The 21,317-nt window shown below is 36.3% G+C and overlaps 1 long non-coding RNA gene and 1 pseudogene across 2 annotated transcripts in view; one reads left to right on the plus strand and one right to left on the minus strand.

Annotated features, from left to right (window-relative positions):
* LOC147870927 (uncharacterized) overlaps window positions 1-21,317 on the minus strand; it is a 474,306-nt gene that overhangs the window by 414,412 nt on the left and 38,577 nt on the right. The gene's annotated exons all lie outside the window — the stretch shown is intronic.
* LOC147870934 (ryanodine receptor-like) overlaps window positions 1-21,317 on the plus strand; it is a 70,487-nt pseudogene that overhangs the window by 3,857 nt on the left and 45,313 nt on the right. Inside the window, exons 6-22 of the transcript XR_015533026.1 lie at window positions 114-283; window positions 1,626-1,750; window positions 2,539-2,739; window positions 3,469-3,639; window positions 4,391-4,581; window positions 5,288-5,431; window positions 6,438-6,535; window positions 8,068-8,270; window positions 9,378-9,588; window positions 10,537-10,745; window positions 11,542-11,782; window positions 13,521-13,594; window positions 14,361-14,440; window positions 14,807-14,894; window positions 15,782-15,902; window positions 18,643-18,747; window positions 21,136-21,182. The product of XR_015533026.1 is annotated as a ryanodine receptor-like (transcript). The remainder of the gene's footprint in view (window positions 1-113; window positions 284-1,625; window positions 1,751-2,538; window positions 2,740-3,468; window positions 3,640-4,390; window positions 4,582-5,287; window positions 5,432-6,437; window positions 6,536-8,067; window positions 8,271-9,377; window positions 9,589-10,536; window positions 10,746-11,541; window positions 11,783-13,520; window positions 13,595-14,360; window positions 14,441-14,806; window positions 14,895-15,781; window positions 15,903-18,642; window positions 18,748-21,135; window positions 21,183-21,317) is intronic.

Raw genomic sequence — 21,317 nt, forward strand, 5'->3', positions numbered from 1 at the left:
TAAAATAAGCTGTAAAATATTTATAGCAGATTCTGTCACAGCCTAGCATTCACACTAAGATAAATTAATTTTTATAAAATATTTATTCCAATACTGCACTTTCTTTCTTTCAGTCATACGAGACAAAAAAGAAAGGAGTTGGTAAAGTTGAGGAAAAGCAAGCTGTACTCCATGAGGAAGGAAAGATGGATGATGGTTTAGACTTCAGCCGTAGTCAAGAAGAAGAGTCTAGAATGGCCCGTGTGATTCGGAAGTGCGGTTCTCTCTTCACCCACTTCATCACGTATGTGTCTTCTGATATACTGCAACAAGGAAAATGAATGAATGTTAATGAATGAGTGAGGGAGAGTCTTAACCTTTATTGTCCTTGCATCATGGCTTATGCACAATTCATTTGGCCATGCATTGCAGTAGTACGATCATTGCTGAATCATCAAGCCAGTAATCTGATAATGCAACATTTAAATTCTGTATTTGTGTATGATAAAAGTTAATTGTAGCTTTGAGATAGCTTTAACATTATATTTAATCGTATAATCTATTTGTTGTTACCTTCTTGTATTTATTATTGTGCTGTATCTGTAATTGGCCTTTTGGATGTTGATGCAGCACACTAATAATAAAGAACTTAATTAAAATGAGACCAAAGGGCCGTATTTCATATTTAATTTTTATAGGATAGTCTGAACTTATATTGTACGTAAATGTCTGAATTAATGTCATCTTTATTCGATCAATAATTATTTATAAAAATTTGAAAGGAAATTTAAAAATGTACAAGCATTAATTTGCTGTGGTAAACTTCTGATTATCCAGGCTAATGAAGATAAGATGCATGAATAATCAAAATACATGGATACTCAAAAATATTTCTTACTGCATTCACAACTCCGCCACGGTGGTCTAGCGGTTAGAAAGCTGGCCTTGTAATCCTGGGGTCTCGGGTTCGAATTTATAACTTGTGTTGGGCAAGGCCGTGGTCTAGGCAACACGGAGTTTTCCTCCGTGGCATCCCAACAATTACTCCATTCACACACAGAAGAAGGCAATGGCAAACCACTTCTGGATCATCTGCCAAGAACGTATATGAACAGGTCCCAGTCCGAGAAAAGGATGGAAGGATCCTGTTCATATGGACCTGTCGTCAGACAGAACACTAAATAAATAAAATAAAACTGCATTCACAGAACTTGGCTAATTTCTTTACATTATTTTACATAAGATACATTGTTTTGAGAATTAGTTTGCAATGGCCACTTGTTTCTGAGAACTGTTTTGACTCATAACAGCAGTACAAATTTCATTCTGATTCCCCGCAACTTCTTTTTCTCTGCCCTGTGTGGGTCTGGAAAATACTCAGCAATACATACGCACGCTTGCGCGTTCACAGAGAGAGAGAGACATGCACACTCGTGCATGTGATGATATTCAAATGTAAATACGTGCATAGACAGGCAGGCAGACAGACTGACGCATGTCATTTTCAGTGTTTTTAAATTTAATTTACATCTAAGTCATTGATGTCTTACATTTGTTCTTACCTGTGGAATTTTCAAAATAAAAAAATTGGTGTGTGTATTTCCAGTCTATGGCTTCCTATTGTAGCTGTCGTGCTTTTGTTCCAGGGGCCTGGAAGCTCTGCAGGTTTACAGACGTGCGTCCTTGTTCTTCCAGTCTGTGAATCTAGGTGAAATGGTGATGTGCCTTGAAGACTTGATTAACTATTTTGCTGAGCCTGGAGAAGAAATGGGTAATTAAAGTTTATTGTTAATAGTTCCTATCCACTTTGTATTTTACAGGTACAAGAACATGATAGTACATAATAATAAATCCGTGGCTTAACAGCTCCAGAGAGCCAAAGCCGACTAACTTGACTGCTGGCCTCACGTTCACATGCCTAAGCAGAGGTGAACGATCATCCAACCAGATATAGGGTGACGTGTGGTCAGCACGACGAACCCCCAGCCATTGCTAGCTTTCCTGACCGGAGTACGCTACTCATTGTAGCTCACCAATTTCCTCAGGATGCTGGGTTGGCACCGGTCCCATACGCTGGTCGAAAGCTCACGAGAAAATTTCTTCTCCCCCGAGACTCGAACCAGCGCACATTCCGTATCGCCGGTCTGAAGCACGATGCCTCTGACCGCGCGGCTACGGCGCGGGACACATGATAGTACATAATTTTATATAAAATCAGTGGGAATTTTGTTGCATTGTTTTTCTACATAAATACTTCTGAGAGTTGGAGGTTGGTGAATTAAGGTTTGGTTATTTTATATCAGTAATTTATTTTCGTGCTTTGTTCATATCCAGTGGATACAGAAACACAACACATTGCTATACAATTTTGAAGAACAGGAGATTGGAATTATTTAATAATAAAGAATTTAAAAGCACTATTAATATTTAATGATTATTAATATATATTATTGTTAACATATTGCACTATGAGGAGCTTTAAATTTAAAAGTGGACTAAAGTATAATTGCATAATTCATACTTTGAATTTTATAAAGGTTTTTATATTCAAAATTCAAGAACACGAAGAGAAACAGAATCGTCTCCGTGCCCTAAGGAATCGGCAGGATCTGTTCCAGGAGGAAGGAATACTCAATCTAATTCTAGAAGCCATAGACAAAATTAATGTCATAACCTCTCAAGGTTTCCTAGTGTCTCTGGCAGGTGATGAAGCAGGCCAAAACTGGGATGTTATATCCGGCTACTTGTATCAGTTGCTCGGTGAGTCATCATGAATATTATATTTACATTATTATTATAACAGTTCATAATATTACCTGAACACATGCACATTGTACTCTTAATTTATTGAATTTTTATTATGTAATAACAGTTATTCTTATTCTGTTTATGTATTTGTAGAAGTGTTCTCAGATGAGGGAGGTCTGATGTTGTATTAGCATTAATAATGCAAATATGTGTTCCAGTAGTTTGATGACTGAACAGCTGCTTACACAGCATATTCATGTATTTTCATTTGAATTCACTATTGCATCATTTTTGTGCTCCATTTATCTGGCAACAGATTTTAGGGTGCTTTTACAGCACTGACTGACTTGATTTTGTCTTCGAGTATCAGATGCCACATTTGGCATCTTGATGATTTGGTAAGGCCATTTTGTGATTGGTTTCTCATAATTTAAATAAGATTTAGATAATAAGACCGTTCAAAAAATGAGTGTTTTAAAGAGTGAGATGCAAATCACAATATTCATATGTTAAAGATAAATAAACAAATAAAAACAACGTAATATTTTTCACCACACAGAATATCAGTGCCTGTAACTACAAGAATAAGTATATTAAGAGTGCAAAACCAATATAGAACTACAAACTGCATTACGTGTCTTACAAATAAAATGTTGGCGTGCACGTTCACTCCGATTCGGTATGCATTATGTGTTCAAAGTGGTAAGCTAACACACTGACATTTGTTATTGCTTTGTGCAGCTGCAATCATCAAGGGGAATCACACTAATTGTACCCAGTTTTGCCGACACAAACAGATTGAACTGGTTATTCGGTAGATTGGGCTCACAGGCTTCTGGGGAAGGCACCGGGATGCTGGATGTACTGCACTGCGTGCTGATTGATTCCCCTGAAGCTCTGAACATGATGAGGGTAAGCTTTGCTTGTGAACTGAGAATGCACAGATAGTCAGTAGGCTAATGCAGTAAGTCCTTGTCGTACGGAAGTAGTTAATGTAAATAGCATTCATTGAAGCGTTGTACTCCGTACAACATTAGCATCATATGCAACAAATTGTCGGTGAAAGGAGAAGTGTGCGTCAAGTATGGATCCCTGTACAAGTCAGATAATAGCAACTTATGTAGATTTAAGGGGATTTTCATACTGTCCTGCCATTTCTGTAAGTGTTATGGTATTTTTAAGTTCCTGGATTTGCCATATATTCATCTCTGTTCTGGTGAAAATAAACATTCATACTTTTCTGTTTAAGAATTACAGGATGTAAAACTTAAATCACCTATTTATTAAGCCATTAACAAATTTTAATTGTTTTTTGAATGTACTTTTGAGGCACATTGTGGCTTAACTTTGCAAATTTGACAATTATGTTATGTTCTTGGTAGAGCTTGATGGATGTGAGCATTTTTATATCTTGTCGCTTTTCTCTGCAAATTAATGTTGAACTGCCCTATGGGTAAAACAGCAGCGTCAGTTATATCTTTGTCTGGACCGATTTCGCTTTCTCCGTTTTCTCTCCAACTTACTCTTTTTGAAGCGTGAAATTCAATATAAGAATTTTTCACTGTAATTGTAGTTATGTATATTTCTCACCACAATGACAAAGAATAGATCTGTTTTTATATTATTGCATGTACTATTTGAAAGTATATTGCATTTATTTCAGGATGAGCACATTAAAGTCATCATTTCTCTGCTGGAGAAGCATGGCCGAGACCCCAAGGTTCTCGACGTATTGTGTTCACTATGTGTTGGCAACGGTGTTGCAGTCAGAAGTTCACAGAACAATATCTGCGACTTCCTGCTTCCTGGCAAGAATCTGCTATTGCAGACACAACTGGTGGACCGTGTTGCAAGGTCAGTCACAATTTCGTTTCATTATATAAATGTGTTCTAATTGTTCAATTTAGTCACTAAATGTTATATCAGCAGCCTCTTATCAAAGCCCAACCTGGGAGTCCAGTGCTTTGATTTTGTGTTGGTTTTTCACCATTTCCTCCAACCAGAAATATGAGGGTTTTTTCAACAAGGCAGTGTAGAGGTTATGTTATGTGAAGAAATATTTTGCATGCAAATGTGTGTACACACAGAAAAAATACAGAGACACATGCACAAGGACACACAGAGATATGCTTCTATACACGGTGGTCTAGCGGTTAGAACGCTGGCCTTGTAATCCTGGGACCTCGGGTTCGACTCCCGGCGGTGCCCGAATTTATAACTTGTGTTGGGCAAGGCCGTGGTCTAGGCAACACGGAGTTTTCCTCCGTGGCATCCCAACAATTACTCCATTCACACACAGAAGAAGGCAATGGCAAACCACTTCTGGATCATCTGCCAAGAACGTATATGAACAGGTCCCAGTCCGAGAAAAGGATGGAAGGATCCTGTTCATATGGACCTGTCGTCAGACAGAACACTAAATAAAAAAATAACAACATCCCATGGATCAAAAAGTTAGACTTATGATTCCACATAAAATGTAATTCCTTATAAAATGTTTAATAATTGATAATTTTATGTTAAGGTTATGATACATAATTGAAACGTTTTGTACCTCCAGTGTGAGGAGACCAAACATCTTTGTGGGAAGAGTGAAAGGATCTTCAATGTACCAGAAGTGGTATTTTGAAGTAACAGTGGACCATGTTGAACAGACAACCCATATGATGCCACGCCTTAGGATTGGCTGGGCAAACACTGCTGGGTAAGAGTGAATATTACTGTACGTGTTCTGTGCATTCTTAATACACATTGAAAATATAGATATCGTGTATTAGTCCATGAATTGACGTTCATCTGTGTGATGTTTGTGCCTTAATGTACGTTTCCTTCTGCGTATTTATATGTGTGTGGGAGATGGTCAGAACATTCATATACTGTTTCCCATGTGAGCTTCCTAGTTATCATGGTCACACATTCAAAATAGTAGTGTCCTTTCATTGCCATAAATTACTGCTGGAAGAATTCCTGTGACCTGATGTGCCACCTCCTGTGCTTGATAGAACTTACATGTCTTCAAGAGGGTTTCATTCTTGAAAACAGTAACTTGCAGGGACTAGATCTGGAGATGTTATGGAAAAACAAAAAGAAATGGTCAGAAACTCCATATGAAGGCAGACTGATGAATTGGTCCGATGTTATTGTGAGGCAGTAGTTCCCAGATTCCAACGTGGGGGTGTTCGTGGTGGATGGTTCCTACAGACAGTAGAGAATATGTCCGCATATGGTATTGATGAAAGACCATCGTAGATACGTAGACGCACGCAGCATCGCCTTCGTCTCAAGCAAGCTGCTCCCTGGGTGATAAGAGTTTCTTGCAGTTTCGGACTTGACATTTGGGTTGCGGACCACATTACGTTACATTTATTGTTCATTATATTATAACTCTGTTCAGAACACTTGGAGCAGTACCAGGTCTGTTAGAAGTCACATTTCCTGTAATGAGGCTCATTTTTTTTGCTGATAATATATTATAAGTTCAAATGATACGTAGAAATATAAATATAAAGTTATTACTTACTTATTTTCACTACACTTGCTTTGTATTTGAACTTATTATGTGACAGCGGTTATGCGTTTTGTACATGTTAATGTGGCTAATAAATAAATGAAACTAAATTCCATTGTATCTACAACCATTTGAAGGTCTCAGATGCATTTTGGTTCTTTAAATATTTAATTACGACTGTGGATTTTTTTTTTATATACAGGTATATACCCTACCCAGGCGGCGGTGAGAAATGGGGTGGCAATGGTACTGGTGATGACTTGTATTCCTATGGATTTGATGGAGGAAGCCTTTGGATGAGTAAGAACACATAAATCATATTCCAGATTTCATACATCACGTGATATGAGGTCCACATACGTAAAGTAATGTGCATGTAGGTGAGATGGATTAATGGCTTGGTTTTGATAAAAATTAATATGAAAAGGCCAAAATGTAAGTTCTCGAAAGGATTTCTCGCATGTAGTTAAAGGGAAATTGAAAACAGCATTGAAACATTTTCTTTGTTCAGAGAATCCTGAGAGGAGGTAGACTCATTCAGGGACTTCAGTTTATCATGAGACCAAGAGCTTTGATAGGCTATCTGTTTCTTCCCAGAAAAATTACCACAAATTCAGAACGATGTACTACCGTTCTTTGAAATATGGATTCGTCTGTGCATATGATAAGAATGTAGTGTGATGAAATACAATGTTGAACAAACGGTATTCATATAGAGTACCTTTTTTAAAGCATGAGCCAGAATGTTAAAGAAGGTTTCATAGAAATTTCTTTGAAGGTACAGTGCCTTCCACACCTATAATTTGCATGATAATGGCAAAGTTTCATGTAATAGGATCAGTGTTGGACAAAACAAAAACCTCAAAAAGACATGTAACAACCAAAGAAACTCTTGATAATATTGTGCTGAATTATGAGCAAGCCCAGAAATGTCTTATCTCTTGGCTTTTAAATGTGAAATGTCAAGAAGTACGCTCCGTGTGGCAACAGATCTGTTAAACTTTGGACCCCACAGAACAACAACTACACACATTCTGCTTCCAGACTACGAAGCAAAAATTTGATACTGCAGGTTGTTTCAGGAATCGTCTTCATGACCTAGAACTTGCATTTTATTTTAATGAAGCAGTTATTCTGACTGTTACGTTACATTAATACTGACACCATTTTTTGATCAATTGACTGAAAACAAAATAAAATGTATAGGTATGTTATGTAGGACAGCACTATGGCCTACATAGCTGCATAGAAGCAGCTCTTCAGGACTCTAATCTGAAATATACGCAGAAGATTGATGGTAAATAATCAGCTTCTCGTGCTCCAATATATGGAGAACTTGCCATAACATTATGAACTTGAACTCATGATAGACTAGGATGCTGTATTAACCATCTCACATAAAAGAATGTGCATATTTTGTTAGTCATGAAACTCCTAATATGATAGTAAATTCTGACAGCAGAAACATGTTATTTTGAAATTTAGAAACACTCAAAATGAATGTTGTGTGTGTGTGCGCATGCGTGCGTGCATGTGCTCCCCCCCCCCAAAGATTTCAATTTCCTTTCTGTAATCAAATTTCAAATTCTTGCAACTGAACTATATCCTTCTATAAACCTGAAATGTACAGTACTGGTTGACAGTTAATTTTTACATCATATTTCAAACCTATGTTAACAGCTGTCTGGCATATGGCCAGAATGTGCAATTAACGTTCTCTGGGATTGCATACGCACCTTTACTCTCTTACGGACAAAGACCATTTATTATTGTCACTATAAAATATTCATAATTGTATACCAACAATTCTAACAAATATTTGTTCTGTACAGGTGGCCGAAATACTGTTGTGATACCAGAAGCAACAGAACCTTACATCAGGAAAGGTGATGATGTGATTGGCTGTGCACTGGATTTGACAGTTCCAGTCATAACATTCACATTCAATGGACGCGTTGTGAAAGGGTCATTCGGGAATTTTAACTTGGATGATGGCATGTTCTTTCCAGTAATTAGCTGCTCTATCCAAACTTAGGTATATTTAATCTCAAAGTGTTGGACATTACTCTGTCACTGGTGTATTTCAAACATTCACAGTCTCCTTGGTACTTACTTAACTCCACTCTTTTCTTGCCTTCAGCACTAGATGGAGGGGAGCGGTCAGCTTCGCGCTCTGGTGACTTTACCCCTAGGGAAAGGGCTGCAGGTACCAGAGTCTTGTCTGGAAATGGAGACTAAGAGAAAATATCTTTTTCCCCTGCTGGAAATTGAACCCTGTTCATTCAGCTCGTAGTCAGTCACTACACTGACTAAGCTACCCCAGTTCTTTTAGAAGTGCAATGTTTTTGTAGTGCAGTCCAGGAGAAGGTTGAGAGCCTAGTTGACGTGTGTCTTCGTTTACGGAAAAAGTGCAGAGTAATGCGTAGATAATCTGCACGTGGATATTTGGGATTTTACTGTATTCTCATTTCTGTAATAGGAAATCTTTCTGCTCTTTATACAGAGAAAAGTATTTGCCCATATCTTCACATTAGTCTTAATGATCTTTCATTTGTGACTTGTCTATTTAATACCATGTCTGTGCTGTACAGTATTCAGTATTTATAAATATGTTTATAGAAATTATTTACATATTAATCATTGTAGTTTTTATGTTACTGTGAATTTTCCATGCAATTTACCTTTCCATATTTTTAATGTCTAATTTAACTTCAATGGAATTTTAATCTGTGTTTCTGTTACATACTAAATTTTACATTTGTGTTTTACAGAAAGAGATACGCACATTTATTACTATTAATGTGATAGACTCTATCAGAACTGTAAATTCATCTTTTAAATTGGGTTTATTCTTGAAATAAAAGTAATCCATTATGTGAAGAACAAAGATTAACACAAGCCCCAAGTCCCATATGCCAGAAAATAGGAAAATGTACATACTGTATTGTAAGTATTGTTGTGTTTTTAGGGCATACCACACAATAAATATAGGAATTATATCATTTTCCTTCCATTTGTAAGATGGATTCATACCTTTTATGTAACAATAATGCAGAACAGCGTATCTTTATTACCCATTGTTAAAGATATTTGTCTTCAAGAACAGATCTTGGTAGTTGCACCATTTTTTCTCAATTTTTAGCTGCCGATTTCTTCTCGGTGGTGACCACGGCCGCTCGAAGTACTTTCCTCCTGAGGAATTCTCGCCACTGGTTGAAAGTTTACTGCCCCAGCAAGTGTTGTCAATTGATCCATGCTTTTACTTTGGAAACCTTAATAAGGTTGTTCTTTCTGGACCTTGGCCTGTGGAAGATGATACTGCCTTTGTACCAACACCCGTTGACACTACAGCTGTAAGTGAACTGCTAGTTAATTACTAGATATTCAAATATTTCTGTGGTACATTTTCTGATTTCAGGTGTATTTTATTTTGAACTATTAGTACTTTAACATATATGATTTACAATATACACATTTTGGTACATGAGCTATCAACAGTGCTTAATTATTTGTGTATTAGAAGAGGTTGTTGTTAGTACATTTCTCAATCTGTTACTTCACATGTCTTGTATGTAATAATTATTAATAATGTAAGATTGCAGTTAAAAGTAGTAAAATATTCTATTGGCCATTCTCATAATTATATTTTTAAGACGCAGACAAACATCGATGCCTTGAGTGGGACTTGAACTCATGGTTGCAGCGGCCAGGCGCACGAGGTCCATGCCTCAGACCGCGTGGCCACTGCGCCGGCATGTGTTTTACCTTCTGATAAGAAGAAAAGGATATATTTTGTCTGGTTTTTCAAATGCTGTGAAGGAAGCTTTATTTTCTTTGTACAGAGAAATATTACAGGAACATTTAAAAACGTTACAATAGGCTGCATTTTAGAAGAATATTTAAATACCCGTAAGAGTAGATTCTTCTGCGGGACATAGCATCATCCGTTATGTCCTGCTTTTCTGTCATATAAGACAACACACACTGTGCTGGGAATTTTTATTCTGTAGATAAATTTAGTATTCTAAAACATTACATTATATAGCTAAGGTGTGGACGCAGGCTAGAACAGATTGTAAGTGAACTCTGTGTTGCAGTATACACAAGAAACTACTTCCCCTATTCATCCGTCAAATAAAATAAAGCTCTTTGTACTGTGCAGAAAGCTTGAAGTGTTTATACAGCTACATGTGATGGTAATTTGCATGACGATTTGTTATAGCGATTAAATTTTATTAGATACAATTTTATGCATCTTTTTCTGGTTGTCTTTTTGTAAAACAATTTCCTTTCTGTTTTAGGTAACACTTCCAACTTACGTGGAGAGTATAAGAGACCGTCTAGCAGAAAACATTCATGAAATGTGGGCTACAAACAACATTGAAGCTGGCTGGCAATATGGCGAAAGACGAGATGGCGTGAGAAAGATCCATCCGTGTCTCATTCAGTTTGAGAGGTTGCCACCAGCTGAGAAACGTTATGACTCCCAACTTGCTGTACAGACACTGAAGTAAGTTATCAAAAACTTATATTGATTTTACATTATACAGTACAATTTAGCTAGTTTAAAATTTAGGAGTTAAATTTTCCATTCAGGCCTGTAATTTAAAACTAAGCAAGTTTGTAAAATAAGTCAATCCTGTTTATTATGATTTGCTCTCATAATGAATACATTCAGCAACCTAATAAGGGATACTGGAATATGTGCGTAACAAAACATTCATGAGATTATTGAGTTTTGTGGTCATATACCAGGAGAACATGCTGCTGCCTCCATCTTTAGGGTTAAAATATAAGGAAGTCATTGTGTTATATTGAGGTAAGTGCAGGATTAGGCCAGAGAGAAAAGTACTTTTTGGGCAGTCAGAGTTGTTTGATCGATGGAGAGGTGGAGGAGGTTCCAGAACTTTAGGAGTGGCGAACAAGAAGAGGGAATGGCCAGGTCAAAATGTTGCATGTTTCTTATCCATAGATAGAACCTTGAAGATGCCTGTCTTCTGGGTTGTAGCATTGTGTAGTCTGGTAGAAGATTACCGACGTTTCAGAAGTCCTTGCCACCTCCATCATCAGGGTGATCACCCCGACATGTGGCAGATCAGGGTGATTGCCCCGATGATGGACGGCAATCTTCATCCACAAACATATAACTCCTTTTTCTGATTCTCACACATTTAATTTTTGAGAATCTGACAATACAAGGGTTTCTGTGAACATAAATATGATAATTTATGGCAATGTACTTAATGAAAGTTGAAGTGTATTTGCAACAAATACATATGAATGTGTAAACACTATTATTATTTTAGAACTGTAATGGCTTTGGGCTACTACTTAACGATGGATAAGCCTCCATCTCGCATCAAGTCTGTTCGTCTTCCAAATGAACCATTTCTACAGTCAAATGGCTACAAGCCAGCTCCATTGGATCTTAGTGCTATAGCTCTCACTCCTAAGATGGAGGAATTGGTGGATCAACTGGCAGAAAATACCCATAATCTGTGGGCAAAGGAACGAATTCTGCAGGGGTGGACGTATGGCTTGAATGAGGTAATTATGCATCTTATCCTTTAAAATACAGCTATTTAATATTTTTTGCGATGTCACTGAAAGAAACCCATGCCTCAAAGTTGATTATTCAATTACAAATAAATCTCTGACAGTCTTAGAAGCTCATAAAAGCATTTCAGACAAAAGAGTATCTTATTTTATATGTATATAAAGCATTTAATAATGTCATGATAAAATGGGGCAGCAGTGTTCCATTTTCCCATTTGGATATTCCTACTGGGCCACATGTCCCATCCGGACTTCAGAGGTTAAGTTTTGCCTACTTATTGCAGTGGGTTTATGAATTTTTATTTTGTTGTGTTTTCTGAAAACATGATTCTCTCATTAAATCTAATTTTGAATTCAGAGCGACACACTTATGTAAGATGCTGCACTGACGTACGTACATATTTTATTACATTCCATGGATCCATAAGATAGTCAGATGACAATAGGATGTAGAATACGTCATAATAATAATACAATACATGTTATAAAGTACAATTCATACTATTATATAAATTTCACATAATACAAAACAAAGTATTCACCTAGAGAAATGATAAGTTACAAATAGATCTACCCATCACACACAGAATAAAATTTATCACTTACTTGTAGACATTAGAAATTCATCGACAGAGTAAAAGGAGTGTGTAATTAAGTAAATTTTTTTAATGCTACCTTAAATTGCTCCTTCTTACTTACAAGACTGACTGGACTGATACATAAAGAGTAATTTTAGTTTGAAGGTATTGAATTTTTATAAGTGTAATTTCAGTCGGGGTCACTAAATTCTTGGACTATGTCCATCACCTGTGTTTTTAAAAAGAACACCTACTCAGTTGGGTCTCATTGAAAGAGCTAACCTCAACAACTGTTTCTATTGGACCCAACTGAGTAAGTGTCCCTCCCCACCTTTTTTAACCTGAGGGCAGAAGATTCAGCTTCTGAAATGTAGTGAGTTTTTTTTTAAAAAAAAAAACATGATGGACATAGTCCGAGAATTCATTGTTCTCGATTGTAAAACACCATCGTCAGTACCCTTTAAAATTGACTTGTAATTTCAGTGTAGATCAATATTTAGCATACAGTGTGATCCAAAGTATTTTCTTTGTACAGTTTAAATAAAACAAAGTTTATCTGCTTTGAAGATATCCGTCTTCTGGGTTATTGCGCTGTGTAGTCTGGTCGATGTTAACCAACATCTGAAACGTTGGTTAAAATCGACCAGACTACACGGCGCAACAACCCAGAAGACAGAAATCTTCATCGCCCTGATGACGGAAGCAGTATGACCTCTGAAACGTTGGTTAACATCGACCAGACTACACAGCGCAATAACCCAGAAGACAGAAATCTTCATACTCTGATGACGGAGGCAGTATGACCTCTGAAACGTTGGTTAACATCGACCAGACTACACAGCGCAATAACCCAGAAGACAGAAATCTTCATACTCTGATGACGGAGGCAGTATGACCTCTGAAACGTTGGTTAACATCGACCAGACTACACAGCGCAACAACCCAGAAGACGGATATCTTCATACTCACCGCTGTGAGAACCTCAAGTCTTATCTGCTTTGTTCATTAAAATATATAAATGTGAAAATTATACCAATACATAAAGTATAATCATTCTGCCTACATTACATGACTGATACAGTGTAAATGGCAGCTAGTTTTTTGCGTATGTGACCATAAATTTTTTTTAAAAAAAATGTAATGCCTTTCAGGATTCTGATATGAAGAGGAGTCCACATTTGGTTCCTTACAGTAAAGTGGATGATGCTATCAAGAAAGCAAATCGGTATGTATTAAATTGTAGCTGTGGCATTTGTGTTTTCTGTGTATGTAGTATGGCTGTAGCCCATTGTATTCTAATACTAAGCCTTACATCTCATATGAAGAGGCCAGAAAGGAACCACCATTACAGTGAATCATTGAATTTTGATTGTAATCTTAGCCACTTAACCTTAATGCCGCAGCATTCGACTATAGTTGAATGTCTGTGAATTACCATAATCTGTGAAAGACAACAAATAATAATTTTCTCTCAGTACCGTGATATTTTACTTTGCTCCTTGAGTTATAAAAATGCATTTTTGTTGGTGTGCATAGACACGCCATCTAATTTGAGAAATTTCAAATTGTGCATGTCACATGGCTGTAACCTAAACCACCTAAAGATTTTCAGATTTTATCTTAAAATTACATTGTTTTAGGAAAGCATTGAAACAATAATTTTTTAGCAAAAGGATGTTTGGAAACTTTCAAATCTATTGGCATTCTTGACCACGGTTTTTACATTTATTATTGGGTTTTTTTTATTCTCTCTGTTCGTCCTTTGGAAACATTTGCCTTGCATAATACTTTCTAAATTTCTGTCTATGTTGTCATAATATGAGGTTACAGTGTGTCTTAATTTGGTTGGTAGAAGTTTCGATATGGCGGCAAAAGATTGAACTGATATATTTATATTCCCACCAGTGAACGTGTTAGAAGGTAAGCTATGAAGCTCAGAAAATTTCCTGAATGTTGTGGGTGTACATAACTTCGCTATTTTGTATTATCAGGGACACAGCAAGTGAGACTGTTCGAACATTGCTGGCCTACGGATACAACCTTGATCCTCCAACTGGAGAGCAACTTGAAGGTATGTTTTAAGGAATTGGTCGTTCAGAGGTGTGTTGGAAACAAAAATTTTAATTCTGTGTTGATTTCCAACATGTGCACTGTTCAACAGACTTTATATTTGGTTTATTCTCTGTTCTTAATTATGCAAGATTTTTTTTCATATAGCTTTGGAACAACGGCTAAGTGGCACTGAATTTAACGCCTCAAAGCCTTGACATTAAAATGTTCTAATTATGCTTTGTAACAGTCAAATGTTCAAAGATTATCCTGCACCATGGAGTGCGTGATGTTTTGAATTAGGAATATAGGCAGAGGAAGGAGGTTTAGAAAAGTTTAATTTGTGAGTTAGGAGAACAGAAAATGTAACAGCATCATTCCGTTTCAGCCTTACTTGCTGAAGCAGCAAGAAGTAAGCATATGGCATTCAGAACATACAGAGTACAGAAGAATTATGCAGTCAGTACAGGAAAATGGTAAGTTACTGTATAGCAACTGAAAAGCATGAGTGAATCAAAATATAACATGTTATATTTTTGAGGATATCAAAATAACATGTATAGACAATTTTGACTCATGTCAATTTTATACAATATATTCATGATGACAGTAAAAGTAGATGATTCTAAAATGGTTATCAACACTCAGAAGTTTTCTTTTTTTGATAATATTGTTTAGTTGCAAAAAAACTGCTGCTGTTGATGGAATGAAAAAAAAGTGGTAACTTTTTAAATGGCATTTCTTGTTCCCCATAGAAAATTTTTTTGATTTATAAGAATTGGTACTAAATATTATTACCCTTTCTACACAATTTTTACATGTAGTTTTGTCCTGTAAAATTCACAGTATGTTTCATTCACATTGGTGTATTCAGTACATTTTTATATGATTTGGCAATAAAATATCCAATACAAATTATGCGTATGCTAGTTCTATCAGTGGGCACACTGTGCTCTGTTATCATATGTGTTTATCCTGATTTTATAAATTATTACAAAATCTAATATCTGCTGCACAGCTGTTATAGTTTTATTCCAAATAGTTCTTGCTTTTTTGGGATGTTCTACTATAAATTATAAATTATTCATGGCCAAATTTTGTGTAGGGTGGTGGCCTCAAATGGCTCATCATAATCTGAATTACTCTACCCCTGTTTCCCCTTTTGTATTGCGTCATGCTTTGTGTCACAACAGTATCATCACTTTGTTCTGAGGTTGCTTGCATTCTATATCAGAGACATTGTTTTTCAGAATCAGAATTAAATACCAACTCTTCAGTGCTGTTCAACATTTTAGCTTTCCCAATATGGAAATTCATTCTTTACACATAATCCATTACTTTTGTGTGGTCGTTAATCAGGCAGGTACTTTGAATTTGAGATTATGACTGCAGGCCCAATGCGCGTTGGTTGGGCACATGCTGATTGCAGCCCTGGATGTCAGCTTGGCAGTGATGAATACACTTGGGCATTTGACGGCTATAATGTAAGTACCTCGTTGTCCAATTTTTCTCAAGTTACATTAATAATTATTTTGAGACCCAAGATTCCTACAGCTTTGAAACATTGGTATTTATCTAAGATCCGACATAATGTGACAACCCAGAACTACACTATCAATAATCATCGTGTTGCTAGATCTGTTACTGATACCACAGTAATCAGTGACATCTGATCTATAAATCTGGACTCATTTTGGTGAAGCTGCATTCAGTGTAATAGAAAAATAACGTGTCACATACAATATTGCATAAAAGTCACTGACCTAACAAATATCAGTAATATAACAATTGTACCTGTTAAGTGTACAATGTCAAAAGCATTGTCCAACTTTCTGCTATCACTCTGCCATGTAGCTTATATGTGCTCAGTTTATGATGCATTGCACATAATTATCCAGCAGACAGATGTCTTGCAAAAATAAAATACGTATTCGTAGCGGCAACACAAAGGTGCACTTTGCTCACTAAATTCTGGCATAATACTGTTGTTCTAATTAGTTTGACTATTCTTTTGGATAAACAGTTGGAATTATTAGTGTCCTTATCATATGTCTTATGTAAATCAATTTTTAGGATACTCATTCTTTTATTCATATAAAAATATGGTGGTATCAATTACTTAACATTTAATTGGTAAAATTATCTTCAGCATTCTAAATATTGTCTGTGATAGGCTTCTTAAAAAGATGCCTTTAAATTGGAGATAATCTGTTTCATGGATAGAATGCTTAATAAAGTCTGGTTGTATGTACAATAAGCTCCCACTTATCCAGGCTAATAAAAGGGAGAAACACAAATAATTGAGAAAGACAGGTAATGCAAAATATTTTGTTTGTTGCGTTCACTAAGCTTCAGTATTTACTTTCATATATATATATATATATATATATATATATATATATATATATATATATTACACAAGTGATATTAATTTTGAGAAATGGTTTGTAATGGCTGCCTGTTACTGTGAACGGTTAGACTCCTCCTCACAGCCAGCAGTTTGGATTTTCCTGGCAGCTGTAGTATCACCGTATGTGAACGCTCTCTGACCCACGTAGTCTAGCAAAGTGTCCACGCACTGTAGCACCATGTTACGACTGTCACATTCATTACTTTCTCCCTCTTCACTCTTATTTTCCTTCTCATCTTCTCCCTTTTGTTTCATGGCAGTGTTAACAGATGCCCATTTCTGACATGTGCTTGAAGGTCAGTTCACATGCTTGACTTCATAGCCGTTCTTTGTTGTATTGTAAACATTTTCAAAACTCCTTATAGCACACACCATGTCAAGAATTTCAGACTTGCTAATGTCATTATTAGGAAAGCCTTGAATATTATCTTCTTCTAGACCTGAAAGAAGTTTCCTCTGTGATCAAACCAATTCACAGAAGACCATACCTGAGATGTGGCATCATTGACACTATATCTCTCTCCCTGTACTGCAGTTTTATGAACAAAGTATTGTTGCTTGTATCTGGTCAGCCAACTGGTGGATGCATTGAACTCGTCCAATCCCGAAGCTTCATAAAAAAAAACTTGGTGTTCTATGCGCTGATGTGGCCAAAATCTGATGTTCCTTCTGCTCATTACTGGTTTAACCACTGAAGGAATGCAACATTCACCTACTGATATGATAGAAACACCACTATCAAAGTTCCTTACAAATTCCATTAAGTTAATTTTATTGTTCGTTATGTCACGTATGGTTTGTATCGCTATCCCAAAATCTATGGCTAATTTTATCGCTGATTTTCTAGTCTAAAATTTGTCAGGTAACTCAAGCTTTGTTTTACTGTCAGTACAATTTACTTCAGCCATTATACGTAGGATTCACAAGTGTTAACTCTCATTTTGACGGAACTGTCAATGATATTTGATGAGAAACAGTCAATCAGTTGTGGCCATTGGAACAAACCTCCTCTTCCCGCCGCTGATTGTTCGTTCATATCTTCTGTAGACCCTCCTAAAACCAACCTCCACCCTGAATTGAATAGTGTGACGCAGAAAGATGTCGAAAGCCTAATTTACATGTGTCCATATTTATGCAAAAAGAAATTCTTGTATGAAGTCATGAACAAGTAATCAACACATGGATATTTGGGAGTTTAGTGTTTATTAAACCTAATTTAAGCCTTGAAGCAGGATTTAAGTATTAAGTACCAGTGCACTTATATTGATAAAAAGGCTGAAGTTGTATGCCTGTACTTAAGTACCATGAGGATAAAGAGTTATGCATTCATTACAACTGTTAAATGTGATCAGATTAAGTTTGCATGGCAGTGGATTTTATGAAGATGACTGTCTTCTGGGATGTTATAACGTGCAGAACTTGACTGATGTTTCAAAGGTACTGACTGCAAACTGTTATCATCACCATCCATTGCATTACCTGGTGATGCAATATCTTAGTAGACAATCATCTTCACTATTATACTTTTCAATTCACGTTTTCTATAAAGTACCAAAATGTTTCATTCACTGGGCAACAAAATGACTATATACAAAAATTTTCAAGTGTTCAAGCACGGAGGATCAGTTATTCATATTCAGATTTATAAATCTGCGCTGAAAAATCAATATTATATTCCAATGTTACGATGTATGATGAAAGTATTGAATGACAGTGAAACTTTAATTTGACATCACTTAAACTGTGGTGACAATTTTTCACATGCAGTGTCTATGTTTTTTTTTGTTTCTTGGCGTCACTTGGTGATTATGTAGGCCATCAAGATACACTATGGTGCTAGCGATCCATTTGGCAGGCAATATCAAGTAGGAGATGTAGTGGGCTGTTTCCTAGACTTGTTTGATAGAACTATCAGTAAGTAAATAAATGTCTTGTGTTAGGGACCCGATGTGGTGTGTGGGTTGCACGCAGACCATATGAATCATTTAACATTATTAACTAGGTAACTGCATTTCTAATAGAATGTGACTTTCATGGATAATTCAAGATATATTAGAGGTGATCCGTATGGATATAAATATGTATGCTTGCAATATGAATTTTGTGTTATTATAATAACAAACGTAAGTATCTGCGTAATTGAGCTAAACGGTGCCTGAGTTTTGAATATGCCTTGTTTCATGTTTTAGTTTATATTATAATTTCTATTTTAGTATGCATTGCTGTTCGCCACGGTGGTCTAGCGGATAGAACGCTGGCCTTGTAATCCTGGGGTCCCGGGTTCGATTCCCGACGGTGCCCGAATTTATAATTTGTGTTGGGCAAGGCCGTGGTCTAGGCAACACGGAGTTTTCCTCCGGGGGCTTCCCCGGTTTCTCCGTGGCATCCCAACAATTACTCCATACTCCATACACACAGAAGAAGGCAATGGCAAACCACTTCTGGATCATCTGCCAAGAACGTATATGAACAGGTCCCAGTCCGAGAAAAGGATGGAAGGATCCTGTTCATATGGACCTGTCGTCAGACAGAACACTAAATAAATAATAAAATGCATTGCTGCCACCTTGAACCTAAGTAAATGAGCCTTTCAACTTGTGTGTAGTTCATTTATTTTGACATTATTTCTTTATTTTTACAGTTGTCTATCTTTGATTTATTTAGAAGTAAATCTTAGATTGCAGACAAAAAATTATGATTTCTGAGAAACTGTAGAGTTTCACAAGTAATGTCACAAAATTATGAACCTCATTCTTAAACATCTTTCTTAATGATTTTATTTTGTGGTTATTCAGTTTTAAAGTGTAGGTCAGTGGCATTCAGTTCAGGCACACGAGCGCATGACCTAATTTATGTTTATACATCCACTGTTTGAGTGATGTGTTTAACACCACAACAGTTATCTTATTGTGAAACAATGTAAACAGTCGTGAAGTCCCTGTAAGAGAAAGCTCGTGCAGCCCACCACCCATAGCAGTTTTGAGTAGCCCCAGTACATGTAATCAACTATGCACCTCAAGGATTACCTGCATATGTGTCACAGTTTTTCTTCCGCCATTTGTTATAGAATTTGTTTGCCTATATGGATGCATATTTTAAGACGTTTATCCCTCCATGTCCTTGCGAATTTGTTGTAATCAAATCTGTTTGTTGTGGCCTTTCTAAAGGGATATTTTATTTTAATATCACCGCAGTTAAATATTAAGTAGTTGAATGATTAAGAACAATTATAAATAAAATAGCAAACATTTAAGCACAGTTATTTAACATTTAAGTCTAGAAACATACAAAAGATTGATTTTGAAACATGGCAGATGATTGCTGATATTCTGCAAATGATTTATTTAAACATGCTGTCATTGGCTCTGACTACGTAGCATTGAGTGATTGGATGATTAATGAATAATGAATTGGAAATGATATGGAAGTGATCCTGGTCTAATTTAAGTTACTATCCTCGCAATTCCTGGAAGGACCTCGCTCGTGATTGTTTGGTCACCGGGCTGAGATTTAAACCTGGAACCTCCAAAATACAAATCAGGATTGTTATCCACTTGGCTGTAACATTCAGCAAATATTTCGTACAGGCAAAAGTATTTATTTTTATTATGAAATTCCTTTCTTACTGAGAAGGTATGCGAAAAAGGATTATAAGTTTAACCCAGAACATGTAACAACTTTTTTCATTTACATAAAAGCAAAATTGAATGAAATGAAAACATTTTAAAATTGATATTTCTGACAGTTTTCTCATTGTTTAACTTTCTAAAATGAGTATATCAAACAGAATATTGACATATTGTAATTGAATGCCAGGTTGGTTCTTTAGTACGATTCATATATTTCCAATTCTTGTTCACTATTATCAGTTCTGTCATCCCTTAAGTGCCAGATCATATAAAAAACTTAAAAGGCCCCAAAATCTTAGAAAAATGACATGAAACATCATCATCAGTATCATGCAATGCCTTCAACGATTGATCATTTTACACACAAATTACAAATGGTCATGGGGTTTGGGGGGGGGGGGGGGTGCAGTGGGAGTACAAAGTTTGTTAACTGAGGATGCAGGTTTTCTTAAGGCTGGTCCTGATTACACTACTGTGCATTCTGAATGTCGGAGCATTGCGGCGTAAGAGTAATGCTGTGTTAATTGTTCAGGTCACTATAAAATTATCTGTGGCCATTAGTGAATATAATAGCAACTTATAAGAATGGCTTCCTTTACTGCACATAAAGGCAAATTTCAGTATGATAATTAGAAGATGTTAGTTTAGACGTGATTTGATATTCTCTTTGATTTAAAGGAAGAAAAGATTTGTTGTGGGGCAGCTGAGTCATTTGGCAAACAATGGCAAGTGGGAGATGTGGTCGGAGTATTCCTCGACTTAATTGATCGTACGATAAGTAAGTCAGGAAAATAAAATAATTTGCCACGTGTGCCGTCGTCAAGTAGTAATTCAGTTCATTTGAGTACAAATTATTTGAG

Source organism: Zootermopsis nevadensis, unplaced genomic scaffold (genome assembly GCF_977971745.1).
Source record: "Zootermopsis nevadensis isolate Lab colony 2312 unplaced genomic scaffold, Znev_1.0 Znev_ptg000083l, whole genome shotgun sequence".
NCBI lineage: Eukaryota > Metazoa > Arthropoda > Insecta > Blattodea > Termopsidae > Zootermopsis > Zootermopsis nevadensis.